The 21,438-nt window shown below is 38.6% G+C and overlaps 1 pseudogene; it reads left to right on the top strand.

Annotated features, from left to right (window-relative positions):
• The first annotated feature begins 4,995 nt into the window (after positions 1 to 4,995).
• LOC110204517 (cytochrome P450 2C42-like) lies at positions 4,996 to 21,206 on the top strand (annotated as a pseudogene).
• Positions 21,207 to 21,438: the final 232 nt, after the last annotated feature.

Below are 21,438 nucleotides of genomic sequence, written 5' to 3'. Positions count from 1 at the left end.
GGATGGTTGGGAGAAGGACAAGAGAGGGACTCTTAGGAGTGAGTAGAATAAAGAATAGGAGGTTAAGGGAGAAGATAAGGTAACAGGGATATACACAAATAGTAATATAACTGTGAGTGTGAATGGGATGAATTCACCTATAAAATAGAAACAGATAACAGAAAGGATTAAATATCTGAATCCAATAATATGTTTTTTATATGAAACACTTTTAAGAATGAGAGATACACACAGAGTTAAGATGGAGAGATGGAGTAGAATTTACATACTTCAGCTGATACAAAAAATGCAGAGTCAGCATTTATGAAATCTGACAGTAATGGCTAAAACAGATTTAATTAAAAGAGACAAACAAGATAAATGATTTTGATAAGAGGTACTATAGACAATAAAGCAAAAACAATACTGCACGTATATGCATCAAATTCTATAATATTTAAATTTTTAAAAGAAAAGTTAAATGAATTACAGATGGAGATAGGTAGTAGTATTATAATAGTGGGAGACAGCTTTTCCCTCTCAGAACTAGAAATCTAACCAAAAAATAGACAGATCTCTGGAGAGACTAGAATGGAAAGAGAAAGAAATAAATCTTTTTCTCAGCACTTCACGGTATCCTTACAACGATTTTCTATATATTAGGACATAAAAATCTTATAGTAAAAGAAGAAACATTAAAAGTATCTTTTCAGATCATAATGTGATATAATCATATTTAATGAAAGACCATGAAAACATAGATTAACAATCAATTGGAGATTCAAAACCTAATGTTAAAGAATGAATGGTTTAAAGCACAAGTCATAGAAATAATCAATAATTTCATTAAAGATAATAACAACAATGAGACAATATATCAAAATCTATGGGACATAATAAAAAGAATAATAAGAGGAAAATTTATATCTCTAAATGCTTACATCAATAAAGTAGAGAAATAACAGACCAATGCAATTTTTTAAAAAACCTAGAAAAATGAACAAAGAAAAAATACACAGTTAAACACTAAATTGGAAATCTTAAAAATTAAAGGTGAGATTAATAAAATTGAATGTAAAAATTGAATTAATAAATGAAACTAGAAGTTGGTTTTATGAAAAAATCAAAAAATAGATAAACATTGGTTAATTTGTTTAAAAAAAATGAAATCACTATTATTAAAAATGAAAAAGGTATATATACCAATAAATGAAGATGAAACTAAAGCAATTATGAGGAATTATTTCATCCAATTTTATGCCGATAAATTTAACAAGTTAAGTGAAATGGAAGAATATTTACAAAAACATAAATTGCCTATAGAATCAGAAGAGGAAATAGAATATCTAAATGGACCCATTTTACAAAAAAAAAAAATTGAACAGCCCACAAAAGAGCTTCCTAAGAAAAAAAGTACCAATACGAAATGGATTTACAAGTGAATTTTATTAATATTTAAAGATCAACTAATTCCAATACTGAGTAAATTATTTGAAATTATAGGCAAAGAAGGCATCCTACCAAACTCTTCTTTTTGAAACAAATGATACTGATACTTCAACCAGGAAGAGGAAAAAGAAAAACAAAGTATGAACTATTTCCCTAATGAATATATATAATGACCAAGTGGAATTTAAGAAAAAGAAATAGAAGGAATCAGAATAGGGAACAAGGTAACAAAACTATCTCTTTTTATATGATATGATGATAAACTTGAAAAATCCCAAAGACTCAAATAAAAAATTAGTTAAACAATTAACTATTTTAGCAAAAGCAAAACAAAACAAACCCCAACAATTTTATCAAAGTAGCAGGATATAAAGTAAATCCACATAAATCATTAACATTCCTATATGTCACATACAAAACCCTGTTGAAGAGATAGTAAGAGATACCTCATTTAAAATACTTCTGGGGCAGGTAGGTGGTGCAGTGTACAGAGCACCAGCCCTGAAGTCAGGAGTACGTGAGTTCAAATACAGCCTCAGACCAAACACTTAATATTTACTAGCTGTGTGACCCTGGGCAAGTCACTTAACCCCAATTGCCTACAAAAAAAAATAAAATAATTCTAGACAGTACAAAATACCTGGGAGTACACCTGCCAAAAGAAACCCAGAAACTATATAAACAAAAGTAAAATGAGTTTTAAATAATTGGAGAAATACTGTTTGTGAGTGGGCAGGACAAATATAATAAAATGACAAATTTACCTAAAGTAATTTGTGTATTCAATGCCATCCCAATTAATTTACCAAAAAAAAAAATTACTGAATTAGAAAAAATAGCAGAATCCATTTGGAAGAGCAAAAAGTCAAGAATATCAAAGAACTAATTAAAAAAAGGGTTGTTTAGCAGTACTAAATCTTAAAATCTATTCTAAAATAGTAATTATCAAAATTATCTGGTAGTGACTAAGAAATAGAAAGTTAGATCAGTGGAACAGAGTAGTCATACAGTTCACCAAGCCTATCTAGGTGTTGAAAAGGGTCTCCAGGGGCTGAAGGCATTGCTTTAGGATCATTCTGGGTAGTCCAGAATTTTTCTGACTAAGCGAAGGAGTGCAAGCAGGGCTGAGAACATTGCCAGAAATTCAATGAGCTGACTAAGCAGCATTTCTTCGAAACTTCTTTCCCTTCATGCTTCCCCCTTTCACCCCTCCCCCCACGTCTAAACTATCCACAGAAGGGTTGTCATCCTTCGATGAAATCTCAAACTTAGGGGGCCACTAGACACTAGAGGATGCTGATGCCATAAATTCTATGGAATAACTACTTTTTAAACCATAAAAGGCAAAAATCTGTGTACTCTGTGTGTGTGTGTGTGTGTGTGTGTGTGTGTGTGTGTGTGTGTGTGTGTGGGTGGTAGGAATGGGCAGTAGAAAGATCTGTCAGTCGTTGCTCTAAATTAGCTTATTGCTCTCCTACTCCTGAAAATTTCACCAGCAATAATATAGGAATACACTGAGAACAGCAATTCCCCACTACTGTGTAATCTGGGACTTTTGCCACTCTTTTGTGTAGATATTGCCTCCCTCATTATAATGTAAGCCCTCTGAGAGCAGGGAAGTTTTACTATTATCTGCTTACCCCTGGTGCTTAGCACAGAGCCTAGTAAGAGCTAAGTGACTGCTGGCAGATTGGCTGATTGATACTCTCTTCTCCCTTACCTCTATCATGCTGTTCTCCACTGTTCTTCTTTGGGCCTGATTTTTGCTTCTCAATATTCTTTTGCTGGATCACCATCCACCTTCAGTCCCCTGAGTGTGAATATCTCCAAGACTCTGGCCTTGGGCGTCTTTAGCATAGCCACCACCTCAACCACAATCTCCCCTCTGACCTGATGGAGGCAGCTCAGGAAAACCCAAGAGCTGGGAAACAGCAAAACGAGCGTCACAGGAGCTACCTTGTGGAGAAGGGGCCCATCTGTTCTTTACCACTAGCAACAACTGATAACTGCCACCAATAGGTACATGTGCATGAGGGCCACAGGGGTGGCAGCAAGCTAGACCACTGGTCCTGGTCAGCCCTGATAGCTCTCATCTGAGGAAGCAACTCCTGTGGAAAAGGGACTGTCCATTGCCACCAGCTGCCAGCCAATTGCTATTCATAAGGCAGATGGGCCAGCCTTGCTAAAACAGTGAGGCACCCTAAGGGAGAGACAAGAGGCCAGTCAAGGAAACCTAGAATCACCACCTTGACATTATCAATCCTTTGACAACCCAGAACCCTGAACCTAAGAGCATTTGGAATAGCAAGGCTTCCAGACCAGTGCCTGCAACCCTCATTCTGGGAAAGTGATTGAAATGAAATGAAATATAATTTAAAAATAGACATGAATAAGTCTGAAAGTAAAAGTTGGTTATAGTGAGGTGATGAATATGGATTTAGAAATGGGAAGGGATGGTGCATGGTAAGAAGAACAGTTACTTGGGGACAGGAGAGAATTTGGGTTGCATTCCACATCTTCATCCTTCCTAGCTGTGGCACATAAATCACTGATTTTCTTGAGCCTCAGCAACCTCACCTATAAAATGGAAATTATCCTATTTGCACTTAGGATTCTCATGTGGATGAAATCAGATGCTTCATAAAGGGTGGTTTATTTTCAACCTTGCTGTCCAAGCTAGAATGTAAACTAGAAGGGACAGTCAGGTCCTACCTAAAGGCAGGCAAATCTTCCTTTCTATCACAATGGCAGTATTAAAGTCTTTCTTTCTCTCTTTCTCCTTTAGGATTACCATGTGACCCCACATTCATCCTTGAGTTGCTCCTTGCAATGTAATCTGCTCTATCATTTTCCAGAAATGTTTTGAATATAAAGACCAGAAATTTCTATATTTAATGAAGCTTTTGAATGAAAATGTCAAGATCATAAGTTCCCCATGGATGAAGGTGAGACCAGTGTCTCTCTTTGAGCTCAGAATATTTTTTTAAATTACTTCAAAGAAACTACTACAAGCAGCTAGGCTAGAATTCATCATTCATTCCATTGGGAGGTACAATAGTGCCATGTTGGAAATGGGTTCCCATTTTCTTCTTTATTGACAAGGACTAAAGACAGAAAAGGTCACCCTATGTGGTCTGATTTGACAGACATTATAAGGCCCCTCCCTGGAGTAGTTCACCCACTGGTCACAGGACTGAATGTTAAATTCATGTTACTAGAGACAAGCTGACTTTTCCCTTGTGCACCCAATTTGGATCAGGTTAGAAGATGAGTTAGCTGTCCCAATGGAAGGTGGAGGCTGAGCTCTTAGAAGACCTTAAAATGAGAAAGGATGAGAACTTTTCCGTTGGAAGTAAGAATTGAGAGTGAAAGCCAAAGAGTTTCAGGCAACCAAGGAACAGATGCTAATTTTTAGGGCATTTCTAGGAATGATGAGAAAAGTCACTATTTTCCAAAGGGCACTTGTCCCACCCTTACTCAGCCGTATTCTCAACATGATCCAAGTGCTAAGTAGAAAATTATTTTCTTTTTCTAATAAAGTATGATACAAATTCTTTTTTTAGGTCTACAATTCTTTTCCATCTCTAGTGCATTATCTCCCTGGATCTCATCACAAAGCAATTAAAAATATGCAATCAATACTTGAATTTATTTTGGAAGAAGTGAAGGAACACCAAAGAACACTGGATCCCAGCAATCCTCGGGACTTTATTGATTGTTTCCTGATGAAAATGGAGCAGGTAGAGTGTCAGCAGCAGGTCTGAATCTCACTTTTGTAGGTGAAATGGCTTGTGTCTTAGAGGCTGACATTCACATTCACAAACATAGAGCAGTAAATAATCATATTTTAATCATAATATGGCCAGAACACTATATGAGAAGAATGAGAAGACAGGGTCCTAGCCCTGATGAATTTCTAACCCAACAGACAGGACAAAGCCCATGTAAGGACAAGAATCAGTATCAGGAATGTGTAAGGAAAGCCAAAATAGATTAAAATTGAGGATTTAAGTGATGAAGGAATTTGAAATTAGCAAGAAAGATAATATTTGGACTGGGTTAACATAAGACTTCCTTCTGGAAGAGTTAGGTTTTAGTCTGGGTTTGAAGGAGGTCCCAGAGCTTAACAGTGAGGACTGGGCAGGACATTTCAAGACTCTACAAAGACAGTGGAATAGGGAACTTTAATCTGAGCAGCCTAATTGGAATGGAGGGGCTGCTGTGGTAAGTACTAGGGGGAGGTTGGTGGGTTTTACAGTCAAGATAGTGGAGTAAGAGGCTCTCACTTTCCACCATTCCATAAACAACAAAGAGCAAAACAAAAAGAAAGAAAAATCATTGAAAAGTTGCATAAAGAAAAAAAAATCCACCGAATTAGAAGCAAAACTAGAATAAAACAATATGCTAATGTAATTCATATGGAGTAAATGAAACCCAGAAAGTACCAGAGAAACATGGAGAAGGTAAAAGATATGCTGATGGAATGCTGAAATGGATCAATGACCTACTTAAGCAATAAATGTGCTCTGAGGTCATGACTTATGGTTTTCTTACCACATGAACCAAAAAACACATTAATTCAGAAACATTTAATTTAGCAATGTGTCAACATAACTGACCAGGAAAATCCTTCCTTCATCAACCTATGCACATAAGGGTATATTCTCCCACAGATTCCTACTCCACTGGTAGATGATGGAATGTGGGAGAGGGCAAATATGTAGACCAGAGCAAGAGATTTTTAGAACTAATATGTACAGTAGTCTCTTGTGTTTCATGTGTGAGAATCTTCAGAATTCCATATCCTTTCCCCACCACCACACTCACAGTGAGCATAGACCTTAGTTGACTTCAACTTGAATTATGCCCTAGCACCTGCCTGCTTTTTCCTGTGTTTTTACTTTTCTTATCTTTAGTCCATTGGTTATTTGTTATATATTCAATTTCTGGTCTCAGTTGTGAGTTTTCCTCATATCAACATCTCATTGTCAAGGGCAAAGCATTTACCACCTCAATTTCCTCATTAGTAAAATGACAATAATAATGCACTAACTGTATCACAGTATTTTGATGAGGATAAAATGGGAAAATACATGGATCCTTTTTGCATTAATTGTTATATATATGGAAGTTGATAATTTTTTTCCTCCTTATTTGCTAAACTAATAAATCCTGTTCATCTCAGTAAACGTAGAATAACAGAATTTAATCCACAAGAAAAACAAGAGCTTACATGCAGTCATTGTGCATTTGTTGCTTAGTCATTTCAGTTCAGTCCAGCACTTCATGACTCCATTTGGGTGTTCTTGGCAAAGATACTGGAGTGGTTTTCCATTTCTAGCTCATTTTATAGATGAGGAAACTGAGGTAACCAAGGTTAAGTGATTTGTCCAGGATCACACAGGCAGTTAGCCAGATTTAAACTCAACCCAGTGCACCACCTAGCTGCTTGTGTATACCCACAGATATGAATGATATATAATATGTAAGCACAGATATCTTGCAAGTTAGTATCATACAGTATGTGTCAAACATGAATAGAAATGGATCCTGGTAGGCCTCATATTAACTAGAAAATGCAGAAATTAACATTCTCTATGTAGTATTATATCTGTATTTATTTTACTAAACATTTCCCAATTACATTTTAATGTGGTTTCAGCCACACACGTTTTGTTGGTGGCTTGAGGCCTGAGAGCTGAGTTTGACCCTCCTGTTGTAGCACATAAAGAGCTGCCCTCAGAGCCAGGCAAAACTGAGTTTAAGACCCTCTGACACAAAAAGTCTATGTGATCCTGGGCAAATCACTTGACACTATAGTGCCCTAGGGCTGGCAACTCTCTAGAAACTTTAAGTTTTTCAGAGAAAGTGCAGACTTGCATTGGCAGACAGATTTTTTTTTTACCTGGAAGTAACCTGTGCCATGATATTGCAGGTCTAGTCTCTTTCTGTCTGTCTGTCTGTCTGTATATATCCCCCATCCTCCACGTATCTTTCTTCTCTCTGTCTCTCTCTCATATGTGAGATGCAAGGGCCAAAATGCTTTCATAATTGCTAGCTACTTGTTCTGCTTTGGATTGTGTTGCTCAATTTAATTTATTTACAGGGTCATAGATTTAGAACTGAAATGGATCTTGGAGGTAATTGAATCCAGCTCCCTCATTTACAGATGAGGAAACTGAAACATAAAATGGTTAAATGACTTGTCTAAGGTCAATGATAGAGCTGGTGGTGTGTTGGGGGCAACTAGGTGGCACAGTGGATAGAGCACTGGCCCTGAAGTTAAGAGCATCTGAGTTCAAATCTGGCCGCAGACACTTAACTAGTTGTGTGACCATGGCCAAGTCATTGAACCCAGTTTGCCTCCCCCCAACATTAAAAAAAAATATCAGAACTTAGATTTAAACCAAGGTCCTCTGCTTCCAAATCCTTATGCTTTCCATTTGCCCTGCTGCCTCTCTTACTTTTCCATTAATCATACCAAATCATTCTTAGGAAAAGCAACAACCACAATCTGAATTTACCATTGAAAACTTGGTCCACACTATAAGTGACTATTGCTGCAGGAACAGAGACAACCAGCACCACCCTGAGATATGGACTCCTGCTTCTCCTCAAATACCCTGAGATAGAAGGTGGGATAAAGGATAATAACACATACAATTTAATCCACATGAGAGGGGTTCCTGGTCCTTTTGAGACTTTCCTTGGAAACTTTTTTATTGCCATTTTAATGTATTTAAGTCATTACATGTTCAAGTTTACTTATTCCTCCTTCTCCACCACTACTTCCACCTTGCTTAGTGAAGTGGTATATAATTGTGAGTTATTATTAGAGGTAGCCACACAGATAGTGAAGTGAATAGAGACTGGAGCCCAGTGCTAGAAGTGGGAAGAACTGAATGATTGAAGGCACTGGTTCCTGATAGCTTCTTGATGCTACTTGACCACAGAAGGAGCTGGTGCCTCTGGATTCCTGTCACTCTACAGCTGCAGAGGGAAATACCTTGGGCATATGGTTGGTCATATTAAGTTGTAGAACAGGTCCAGATGAGAACCCTCCTCATTTCCTACATCAAGTGTACTTGGCTTCATTTATTTAAGGACACCTGACCTTTTCTTATGGGCATGGGACATAGGTGCCTTAAGTGATGCTCAGCTAGTTTAAGAGACTAAACTGGAGGGGTGGAGCCAAGATGGCAGAGTGAAAGCAGTGACTTGCTTAAGCTCTCCCCCAAACCCTCCAAATACTCATAAAAAATGTCTCTAAACAAATTCTGAGGCACCAGAACACACAAAAAGATGGAGTGAAACAAATTTCCAGCCCAAGACAACCTACATGATTGATCAGAAAGGTGTATCACCCCAGGATGGGAGTGCAGTGCAGTGTGGCCTGGGGCGCAGGCCACAGAAAACCAGGAGCAGGTCTCAGAGGACTGAATTGTGGGCAGCTGTGGTGGTTTCCAGACTGCTCAATCCTCAGTTGCCAGGGACAACTTAGAACGTCAGTGGGAAAAGTCTGTTTCTGTGGTGCTCAGAGAGGAAAGCAGGGTTTCAGCTCCATTCCCAAGAGCATGGCCATGGGGGAGGGCATCAGCTTCCTGAGCTTCTAGATGACAGACTGAGGGGGAATCTAGTGGCTGATCAGAGAGGCATTGCAGGGATCTCTTTGCCAATGCTGAGGCAGAAATCTCTTGCTTTACCCATGTATGGATCTGGATCACGTTCTAGGTGACAGTGCTGGGGTGAAGAGGAACGCTGGCATAGAGGAACTTGTGGCTGGGAACAGGAGCCCTCCTCACAGTTACAGGATAGAAAGGAATACTTTTGGTCACAGGCTAGGAAAGCAGTAAACACCGCACCCTTATCATACCGCCTTGGAAGAACTGAAAATTTGCAGGTCCCTAGAAGTATCTCTGAAAACAGCAGTACAAACACCTGAAGCTTGGGACAGTAGATTCTCCACATTGCAGGCAGACTCTTACCTTAACAAAGAGTTTAAACTCAAATAATTGGCCAGGATCATAAGCACACAGAGCAAAAAGAGTCAGACTGTATTATCTTACTTTGGTGAAAAAGAAGATCAAAATATACAACCAGAAGAAGACAACAATGTCAAAGCTCCCACATCCAAAGCCTCCAGGAAAAATATGAACAGTCTCAGGCCTTGGAAGAGCTCAAATGGGATTTTGAGAAGCTAGTGAGGGACGTAGAGGAAAAACTGGGAAGAGAAATGAGAGTGATTGAAGAAAATCATGAAAAACAAGTCAACAATTTGCTAAAGGAGGCCCAAAAAAATACTGAAGAAAATAACACCTTAAAAAATAGCCTAATCCAAATGGCAAAAGAGGTACAAAAAGCCAATGAGGAGAAAAACCCTAAAAAGAAAAATTGGCCAAATGGAAAAGGAAGTCCAACTGCTCAATGAAGAAAATACTTCCTTAAAAATTAGGATAGAGCAATTGGAAGCTAGTGACTTTATGAGAAATCAAGACACTGTAAAACAAATGCAAAAGAATGAAAAATTAGAAAACAATGTGAAATATCTTATTGGAAAAACAACTGACATGGTAAATAGATTCAGGAGAGAGAATTTAAAACTTATTGGACTATCTGAAGCCATGATCAAAAAAACAGCCTAGACATCATCTTTCAAGAAATTATTGAGGTAAACTGCCATGATATATTAGAACCACAGGGCAAAATAGAAATTGAAAGAATCCACCGATTCTTCTCCTGAAAGAGATCCCCAAAGGAAAACTCTTAGATATATTATAGCCAAATTCAGAGTTCCCAGGTCGAGGAGAAAATATTACAAGCTGCCAGAATGAAACAATTCAAGTACTGTGGAAACACAGTCAGGATAACACAAGACTTAGCAGCTTCTACATTAAAGGACCACAGGGCATAGAATATAATATTCTGGAGGGTAAAGGTGATAGGATTACAGCCAAGAATCACCTACCCAGCAAAACAGAGTATAATCCTTCAGGGGAAAAATGGTCATTCAGTGAAATAGAGGACTTTGAAGCATTCCTGCTGAAAAGACCAGAGCTGAATAGAAAATTTGACTTTCAAATACGAACTCTACTGGAACATGAAGAGGTAAACAGGAAAGAGAAATCATAAGAGAGTTATTAAGATTGAACTGTTTGCATTCCTGCATGGAAAGATGATATTTAAACTCATGAGACCTTTATCAGTATTAGGGTAGTTGAAGGAAAAAAATATATGTGTATGTATATATAGATAGATAGATAGAGGGCACAGGGTGAGTTGAAGATTAAAGGGTCATATCTGGAGAATAAAATTAAGGGATGAGAGAGGATGATACTCAGAAGAAGAAAGGGAGAGGTAGAATGGGGTAAATTATCTAAAAAAAAACAGAAAAGTCTCTTACAGTGGAGGGTAACAGGGGAAGGTGAGAGGGAATGAGTGAATCATTCTCATAGGCTTAGGCTTAAGGAGGGAATAACATTCAATTGGGTGTGGAAATCTGACTTACCCTGCAGTAAAAAGGGGAGAAGGGACAAGAGAGCAGGGGATGATAGAGAGGAGGGCAGATTGGGAAAGGGGTAATCAGAAGGAAATACTTCTGAGGAGGACAGGGTCAAAAGAAAGAATAGAATAAATGGGAGGACAGGATAGGATTAAAGGAAATAGAGTTAGTTTTACACAACATGTCTGCTATGGAAGTGTTTTGCATAACTGCTCATATATAACCTATATTGAGTTGTTTACCTTTTCAATGAGGGTGGGTGGGGAGGGAGGAAGAGGAAAGTTTGAAACCTAAAGTATTAAAAGCATGTTAAAAAAATGTTTTCACATGCTACTGGGAAATAAGAAATACAGGACATGAGGTATAGAAGTCTATCCTGCCCTACAGGAAAATAGAAGGGGAAGTGGATAAGAGAAGGGGTTAAGAATAGAAGAAAGGAACGCACTAGAGGAAGGGTATTCAGAATACATGCCATCTTGGGGTGGGGGGAGGGTGAGATGAGGCAAAATTTGAAACTCATAAACTTGTTGAAGTGAATATTGAAAACTAAAAATAAATAAATTTATATTTTTTTAAAAAGTGTCTAAAATGGAATTTTCATCTCTCTCTATCTATTGAAATATCAGTCAAGTGTATTATTTATCAATGTAACTCAGTGAAAAATCAGAGAAAATATGAGCAAAGGCAGCTTTTATCTCTACTTTTAAGATAAATTTTCATTTGTATTGTGACAGGAAAACTTCATGAAGAAATTGATTCTGTGATTGGCTGAAATCGAAGTCCCTGCATGAGGACAGAAACAACATGCCTTACAGCAATGCTGTGATACATGAGACACAGCGATACATTGACCTCATTCCCACCAGCCTGCCCCATGTGGTGTCAGAAGATGTTCAATTTAGACAATATCTTATCCCCAGGGTCAGAAGAGTTTCTCAATAACACAAGATTTTATACTGTCTCATTCAAATCTAGAATCTTGGAGTTAGAAGGAACCTCAGGCCCACCCACATCCCTGAGAAGTAGTCCCAGAATTTCAGAATTTGAAAGTATTTCAGTGGTCATAGTGTCCATTCCCAATGTGAAAAAGGATTCCATCTACTGTATGCTCACCTCGTGGTCATCTAATCTTTGCTTAAAGATTTTCGAGGTGGAACCACTTTGTTGCTGAGAAATTCTATTCTAATCTTGGACAGAGAATTTGTTTTATCTTGTATTAAGCCTAAGTTGACAATTTTGTAACTTTAATCTATTGCTCTTGGTTTTGACTCCCAGAAAAAACAGAACAAAGTTCCTCTCTCTTTCTAGTAAAACTCCATGAAACACTTGGAATCAGCTACTATGTCTCCTGTTCTGTTATGTCTCCTGTTCTCTTGTCTAAATATCCCTGTTTCCTTCAACCCATCCTCACGTGGCATGGACTTGTTATTCTTACCATCCTGGTTGCCCTCCCTTGAGTACCTCCAGCTCTTCAGCGTCCTCCTAAGATATGATTCACAGAAGGAATACAATCCTCATTTGTGAGCTGAGGAGACCACAGTACTACTTCCAAGCTGTCTTTGAACCTTCAATAATTGCCCTTAGTATATGGTCAGTCATCAGTTTTCAATCCACCTAGTGGTGTGATAGTCTAACCTGTATATTTCCATCACTTTCAGAGGAAGAGCACGAAAATCTTTATCAAATGCTTTGCTAAAATCTAAGAAAAGTCTATGTATGTCATTCTCCTGATCTACCAGTTTATTAATATTCTCAAAAAATGAAATAATGATGATTCCACTGCAGATCCTTGTGATCACTACCTCCTTTTCTCAAATCATTGCCTCATTACTTCCTTTGCTAGATTAATGATCTCTTTAGAAATATCTTCTAGACTCTGAGTGCAGATTGAAGTGTGCTTTTTTCACTTTATTTCTCTTGGTAAGGTGTCTAGATGTCCCTAATTTTCTCCTTACTTCCCTGGGGTATTCTATCCTTGTTAGCTCTATCTATTTATTTATTCCATTCTTTTCAGTTCAAAGATCATTCCCTTGGTCAGAAAAAAAAAGAAGCAAAAGAAAAATTGAGAAGTTATGCATCTTTTCTTGTCACTTGTTATCCTTGTCCTTTAAGCCTCTGGGTTGTGGGTTTGTCCTTTCTTTAATCCTCCTCTTTTTCACAACATAGTTTTAAAAAATCTCTTCCTTTTTTTAAATATAAATTTATTTATTTGTAGTTTTCAATATTCATTTCCACAAGTTTTTGAGTTCCAAATTTTCACCCCGTCTCAACCTTCCCCCCACCCCAAGATGGTATGCATTCTGAATATCCCTTCCCCTACTCTGTCCTCTTTTCTTTCTCTTCCCACTCTCTTATACCCTTCCCCTTCTATTTTCTTGTAGAACAGGATAGACATCTGTACCCCATTTCCTATATTTCTTACTTCCTGGTAGTTTCTGAAAACATTTTTTTAAACATATGTTTTTAAAATTTTAAGTTTCAAATTTTCTCTCTTCCTCCATCCCCACCCACCCTCACTGAGAAGGCAAGCAACTAAATAAAGGTTGTACATGTGCAGTTACGCAAAACACTTCCATAGTAGACGTGTTGTGAAAAACTAACTCTATTTCCCTTAATCCTATTCTGCCCTCCCATTTATTCTATTCTTTCTTTCTTATCCTGTTCCTCCTTAGAAGTATTTTCTTCTCATTACCCTTTTCCAATCTGCCCTCCTCTCTATCATCCCCTTACTCTCTTGTCCCCTTCTCCCCTTTTTTCTTGCAGGGTAAGACAAATTTCCATACCCAATTGAATGTGTATGTAATTCCCTCCTTAAGCCAAATCCTGTGAGAATAAGATTCACTCATTCCCTCTCTTCCCCATTTCCCCTCCACTGTAAGAGACTCTTCTGGTTTTTTTTGTGAGATAATTCCCCCATTCTACCTCACCCTTTCTTCTTCTCCAAGTATAATCTCCCTCATCCCTTAATTTTATTCTCCAGATATGACCCTTAATCTTCAACTCACCCTGTGCCTTCTTCTGATTATCTCTCTGTCTGTCTGTCTACCTATCTATCTATCTATCTATAATATAATTTATTTTTCCTTCAACTACCCTAATACTGACAAAGGTCTCTGAGTTATAAATATCATCTTTCCATGCAGGAATGCAAACAGGTCAATCTTCATAAGTCTCTTATGATTTCTCTTTCCTGTTTACCTCTTTATCTTCCACTTGAGTCTTGTATTTGAAAGTCAAATTTTCTATTCAGCTCTGGTCTTTTCAACAAGAATGCTTGAAAGTCCTCTATTTCACCGAAAGACCATTTTTTCCCCTGAAGGATTATACTCAGTTTTGCAGGGTAGGTGATTCTTGGTTGTAATTCTATGTCCTTTGCCCTCCGGAATATTACATTCCATGCCCTGGGGTCCTTTAATGTAGAAGCTGCTAAATCTTGTGTTATCCTGATTGTGTTTCCACAGTATTTGAATTGTTTCCTTCTGGCAGCTTGTAATATTTTCTCCTTGACCTGGGAACTCTGGCATTTGGCTATAATATTCCTAGGAGTTTTCCTTTGAGGATCTCTTTCAGGAAGAGAATCGGTAGATTCTTTCAATTTTTATTTTGCCCTCTAGGTTGTAATATATCAGGGCAGTTTTCCTTGATAATTTCTTGAAAGATGATGTCTAGGCTCTTTTTTTGATCAAAGCTTCAGATAGTCTAATACTTTTCAAATTCTCTCTCCTGGATCTATTTTCCAGGCCCATTGGTTTTCCAATGTGATATTTCACATTGTTTTCTAATTTTTCATTCTTTTGCATTTGTTTGACAGTGTCTTCATTTCTTATAAAGTCACTAGCTTCTAATTCCTCTATCCTAATTTTTAAGGAAATATTTTCTTCATTGAGCATTTGGATTTCTGTTTCCATTTGGCCAACTTTTCTTTTTAGGGTGTTTTTCTCCTCATTGGCTTTTGTACCTCTTTTGCCATTTAGGTTAGGCTATTTTTTAAGGTGTTAATTTCTTCAGTATTTTTTTGGGTCTCCTTTAGCACGCTGCTGACTTGTTTTTCATGATTTTCTTCAATCACTCTCATTTCTCTTCCCAGTTTTTCCTCTACGTCCCTTACTTGCTTCTCAAAATCCCATTTGAGCTCTTCCAAGGCCTGAGACTGCATCATATTTTTCCTGGAAGCTTTGGATGTGGGAGCTTTGACATTGTTGTCTTCTTCTGGTTGTATATTTTGGTCTTCTTTTTCACCAAAGTAAGGTAATATAGTGTGACTCTTTTTTCACTGCTTGCTCATGATCCTGGCCAATTACTTGAGTTTGAAACTCTTTGTTAAGCTAAGAGTCTGCTTCAATGTGGAGAATGTACTGTCCCAAGCTTCAGGTGTTTGTACAGCTGTTTTCATAGATCTTTTAGGGACCTGCAAATTTTCAGTTCTTCCAAGGTGGTATGATAATGGCTGAGGTGTTTACTCCTTTCCTAGCCTGTGACCACAAGTATTCCTTTCTGTCATGTGACAGTGAAGAGGCAATCCTTTCCACAGCCAGTACAAACTCCACCATGTCAGCATTCCTCCCACCCCAGCACCGCCTCCTAGAACTGTGACCCAGATCCAAACACAGGCAAAGCAAGAGATTCCTGCCTTAACACTGGCAAAGAGATCCCTGCGATCCTTCTCTGATCAGCCACTGGATTCCCCTCAGTCTGTGAGCCAGAAGCTCGGGAACCAGCTGCATGGCCCCCCAGGGCCAGGCTCTTGGGGAATGGAGCTGAGAACCCGCCTTCCTTTCTCAGCATCAAGAGAAACAGACTTTTCCCGCTGACCTTCTAAGTTGTCTTTGGCATTAGTTGATTGAGGAGTCTGGAAACCTCTACAGCTGCCTGTGATTCACTCCTCTGAGGCCTGCTCCAGGTTCCCTGCAGCCTGAGCACCCAAGCTGAGCTGCATCCCAGCCTGGCGTGATACACCTTTCTGATCAATCTTCCAGGTTGTCTTGGGCTAGAAATTTGTTCACTCTGTCTTTTCGTGGGTTCTGCTTCTTCAGAATTTGTTTAGAGCCATTTCTTATGAGTATTTGGAGGGGTTTGGGGAAGAGCTTAAGCAAGTCACTGCTTTCACTCTGCCATCTTGGCTCCACCCCCCAAAAAATCTCTTCTTGTAGTGCTCTGTTTGCAGCATCAGCCTCTGTGCATTTTAGTCCTTATCACTTCTGTCACTATGGAACTGTGACATGCTTCTTTTATTCTTCCTTACCCTCAAAAAATCTAAGTTAATTGGTGAATTCCCTATAATAATAATAACTATTGTTTATAAAGTACTTTGAGATTTGCTTTACATAGATGATCTCATTTATTCTTTAAAACAACTCTGTGGGAATAGTTGCTATTGTTATCCCCATTTTACAAGTGAGGAAACTAAGTCTTAAAGAGACCCCCTGATTCACCTAGGGTCACGCAATAAATAAATGTATGAATCAGGATTTGTATGAAGGCTTTCCTGACTTCAGGTCTAACAGGCTCCTCGCTGCACTACCTGGCTACCTTATCCACATTGGTATCTTTAGAGAATGTTCCTTTTTCTTCCATCACCAGAATTCTTTTTCTTTGTGTGTTGAGAAACTTAACTCTTCTCTTTCTTTGTGATAATAATAATAGCTACCATTAAGGCTTGTGAAACAATTTACAAATATTATCCCTTTTCATCCTGATAACAATGCTGAAATGTAGGTGCTGTTATCATTCTCATTTTACAAATAAGGAAACTGAGTCTAGGACAGGGTAAGTGATTTGGCCAGGGTCACATAGCTAGTGAGTGTTTGAGGCCTGATCAGTTCCTTCTGACTCCAAGTATTGTACTCTCCCCATTGGGCCACTTAGTTGATCCTGTATAAACTCTAAGATGGACGGTCACTTTCCCAAAAATTCCCCTTATTACCATCCATAAGTGTGCACCGAAAGTGTGTAAAGTGTGATTGCGTATCCTGAAACACAGCATGATCCCTCCAGAGGAAGAATGTTGTGCCACAGGGGATCTGCAGATCTCTATTCACATCTTTGTTATCCAAGTTCCTCTCAGATGGTGAGAACTGGTTCCACTATAATTGCAGGATGAAATTATCATTAAGAAAATCATGGAATTACAAACTGCTCTGTTTTTGATGGAAGTGAAACTCTAGGATCCGAAAGGATAATTGAAGTCTTCTATCACTGCTATATCATGTCTAACCTCCAGAGCTTATAATTTGTTTTCTGTATTCCTTGTAAACTTTTTTCTATCCAAATATTCTGTAGCATATTGTAATGACAATGCCAGTTCTGATGTTGTCTCCATTTCTCTTTACCTAGATGCTTCTCATCATTCTTCTTTCCTCTGCTCCCTAAATAAACTCACACGAGTGTTTCTTCTTAATATATACTACCCCACTCTCTTTTTCCTATCTGCTTTCTTTTAAATAAGTTATAGTCTTTCCAGGACTTCAGTATTCTTAAGCATCTCATCATACCAAGCCCTATTTATGCCTTTGAGGTCAAATTTGCTTCCTTGTCTTAAAATCCCCAATCCACCTTTTTTTAACAGCACTTTAAGCATTAAAAAAGCCTTTTGACTATATTTGTAATAAATCAAAATCATCACCGTTCCAGCCTTTGCTAGATGCATCATTCCACTCCTGGTCAGGAGTTCATCATGTCTATATTTTTACTAAGATGTGGTCCAGAAATCCAAATCCCATTTTTAAACACCTTCTTACAAGATGTCCACTTCTGAAATCTGCATTAACTTTCTGAATCTTTTGTTTCCAATTACAACCATAATGAATACACCACCTGTGCTCCTAAAGTCTTTAGGGTTTTTTTCCCTTAATGTCAAAACCTTTGGAAATGCTTCCCAGATTTATGGTAGTATCATAATTTTTGCTCATGTGAATCACCAGATGTGGGTAGTAGTTGTATCCTTTGTTTTGTAAGGTTCTCCACTATCTCTTGGACATATGCTCCTGGAATATGGCAACACTGTCTATTTTTGTGCATGTGTGTGTGTGTGTGTGTGTGTGTATGTGTGTGTGTGTGAGTGTGTGTGAAGCAATGAGGTTAAGTGACTTGCCCAGGGTCACACAGCTAGTAAGTGTTATGTGTCTGAGTCTGTATTTGAACTCAGGTCCTCCTGACTCCAGGGCTTGTGCTCTTTCCACTGTGCTACCTCGCTGCCCCAGAACTATCCATTCTAGTTATTGTCAGCAAACAATTGGTTCAGTATCCTTCTACAGGGAGTCACCAACTGTTCTTCTTTTCTTCTTCCTGGATGTCTTGCCAGATAACACCTGTGAACTTCCTTTACCATTCTTTAGACTACAAACAAGTGCTTCTTCCTCAGAACATCTTGTTTCTTCATCTTCAAGAAGAGCTCCCAACTTGTTTATCAGCTCTTGCCTTATTTGTCTGTGTGACATTATGTTATTCTTCAACATCCTGACATAGGTCACAATTAATTTCTGTCTCTTCAGATCATCTGGAATCTGCTTGGTCTTATCCATGATTGGTGTGCTTATTGTCCACCCAAGCAGCTCTTTCCTCTTTTGATAGATCTAATGATTGAAAGCTATTTTATTAACTTTTTTTAATCTGAAATCTGCCTCCTTTTGTATTTTACTCATCACTATTGATTCTACTCCTCAAGTGTCAAAGTTCAGTTTCATCTCTCGTAATAGTATTGTAGACTTTCTAACTTACTATCAGAAGAGGTATTTAAAAAGATGGGCTCTTTCCATACTTAAAAATCAGGGGTTTTGACTAGGTGATAGTTCTAAATTCTCTTTCAGCTCCAACATTCTTTGGTTCTTATTTTCTAATTATTTATTTGTATCTCTTTTTTTCAGGGAACCACCATCATGCCATTGCTGTCTTCTATTCTGTATGATGATGAAGAGTTCCCTAATCCAGACCAGTTTGACCCAGGTCACTTCCTGGATGAAAGTGGCAACTTTAAGAAGAGCGACTATTTCATGCCTTTTTCAACAGGTAAGACATTCATCTAAATATGTACATTAAAGATGGAATGATAACTCAGAGGACCTTATTACTTTTGTGACCTTGGTCAAATTATTTCATTTCTCTGGGCTTCAGTTACCTTACATGCCCAAAAACTGGGTTGGTCTAGCTGACCCATTATGGTCCTTCCAATTTCTATAACCAGGGAGTAGGGTGGAGACACAGTAAATCATTCTTCTAATTCTCCTTAGGCCTAGGTTCATCAACAAATCAGTTGAGTTTCAGAGTAGCTGTTCCAAAAAAGAGGCAGAACTGAGATAGTGGCCACTCTGTTCTGCATCCAGAGTGACAGCAACCCCCCCCCCCACATTAATAACCATCCTCCAAGGCACTGTCAACCAGGAGCTACTTCTCAGATAAATCTTCCAGGCTTTTGTGTTAGCATGGTATAATCTTGTATTTTATCAAGCCAAGGAATGGGATTGGGTTATCTTAAGGCCTACTACTCAGGTACCATTATGGCTAAGGTCACTGAAGGTCTAATCTTAGAGTTTATGATTTTATAGAAATGTGACTCTTGACTAGGACACATGAGCATGGAACCCCCTTCCCAAGCTATGTATATTTTAATGAGGATCTATTGGTACAGAATTATAACTGATGGTCTGTCCTTTCACCTTCAAGTCTTGGGGGAACCTACTGGTTATTAGGTAATGGTGGTGATGGTCCATTCTGGCAGTGGCAGACAAGAATGTTGGCAGGCAGCTAACTATCCTTGACATTGTGGTCTCCAATGCCCTGCTCAATTGGTTACAATACTTGGGTTAGAGCTAGAAGTGAGTAGTTAAGACAAGTGGCTGGATGGCCATGAAGCTGTGGGGTAGACTCCAGAGGTGTTTTCTGTCCAAAATGGTGATAGATGGTTCCCAAAAGGAGCTTTGATCATTCTTCTGTCACCTTTCCTCATTGCAGTCACTGTGGGTAGCCACAAAGTTATTCCTTGAGACTGTAAATGAGGGATTGTTTCTCCCTAAGACAATGACTCCTTTCCTCTGAATATAAATCCCAGAACTTGCTCTGGCTCAGGGGAGATTGATTGAGGGAGAGCATACAGGAGGGCTTTTTCCTCTCTGTCTTGGCTCTTCAAAGGAGTCAAGGACCAGAGAGGAAAGGAATGCACACAGTTCTTCACCTAATGCCACTGAGTGTTAGTGGGCTACCTGACAGTCCAAAGAAGTGGCCTAGATGGCTTAGAAGTTTACAAATATCAAATCCTTATATTTGTCTCTTTCAGGAAAATGGATATGTGCTGGTGAGAGTCTGGCTTGGATGGAATTATTTCTGTTTTTTACTACCATCTTACAAAATTTTACCTTGAAATCTCCCATTGACTCAAAAGATATCAACAACACCTCAGTTGCCAGTGGATTAATCAAAGTACCCCCTTGTATGAGCTCTGCTTTCTCGCTTTCTAAAACATGTGAAGGACTAGCCCTAGTTCCAACTGCTCTAGAGTCTCCTCACATTCTATGAACAAGATGTATTCATTCCATTGCCTGCCAATGAAAGCCCTCTATGATTTCAGTCCAATATACTCTTCTAGCATAATCTAATACTCCCTTTGACTTTTGCCAAAATCACAATTTAATTTTCCTCAACCTTCCTTAGAAATTCCCTGTTGCAGGAATATTTCTTCTTTTTTCTTCACTTCAACTCCTCTTGTTGCCCACAACCAGATTGTACACTGAACGGAGAGGCGTGAAATAACTTATGACATGGGCCAGGTGGAGTAGAATTACTGACTCTGTTTATTCATCTGAGGGCACAGAATATATAGGGAAAATCTAGCCTAACTTCAAAGAGTCCTCCCCGTGAGATACTCCCCAGAATATCTGCTGAGGATGTAACAATAATGAATTTCCTCCTTATCAGGGTTCCTAGATTGGGCTGTAGATTCCAAGGTTTTCCCAGGCACCTAGGCGCCACCTGCATAGAGGAGTAAATATGTAAACCTAAGGTTCAAAGAGAGAGAAGGGATGTCTCAGAGACCTCTTTATCAGGAAGGAATTTGGGGAGCCGTACCACTTAATCCCCTGAGCCCTTTGGGATGAAAGCCTGAGCAGAGGTCAAACTCTGCCTTGGATCTTAAACCCTTATCAGACTCTTAAGATCGGCCCTCAACATCCACTGACAGAAATCTCACCCACCCTTCTAATCACAATTTAGGTGCCATATCCCTGTGATCTCTTTAGTTCTTATAGTCTGTATAATTCAATCTAAGCCTGAATTACACATATGCATCTTACGTTGTGTGTTCTTTCCGACATGTTTATTGATCCTGTCTTGTGTTCCTCACCAAATCTTAAGATTCTTTTTAGTAGGGCCTCTATCCTATACTTGTGTGTAATTATCCACCACCAATTGCTTAGGAGCCATTTTCTGCCCCTTAAAAGTCTCATGTCACATACTTCAACACATACGTGTGTCTTACTACGATGACAGCTTAACTGATCACAATGTGATGGCAGTGAGGTGGT

Source organism: Phascolarctos cinereus, unplaced genomic scaffold (genome assembly GCF_003287225.1).
Source record: "Phascolarctos cinereus isolate Bilbo 61053 unplaced genomic scaffold, phaCin_HiC Scaffold_531;HRSCAF=1156, whole genome shotgun sequence".
NCBI lineage: Eukaryota > Metazoa > Chordata > Mammalia > Diprotodontia > Phascolarctidae > Phascolarctos > Phascolarctos cinereus.
This window is presented reverse-complemented; position numbering and strand designations above follow the sequence as displayed.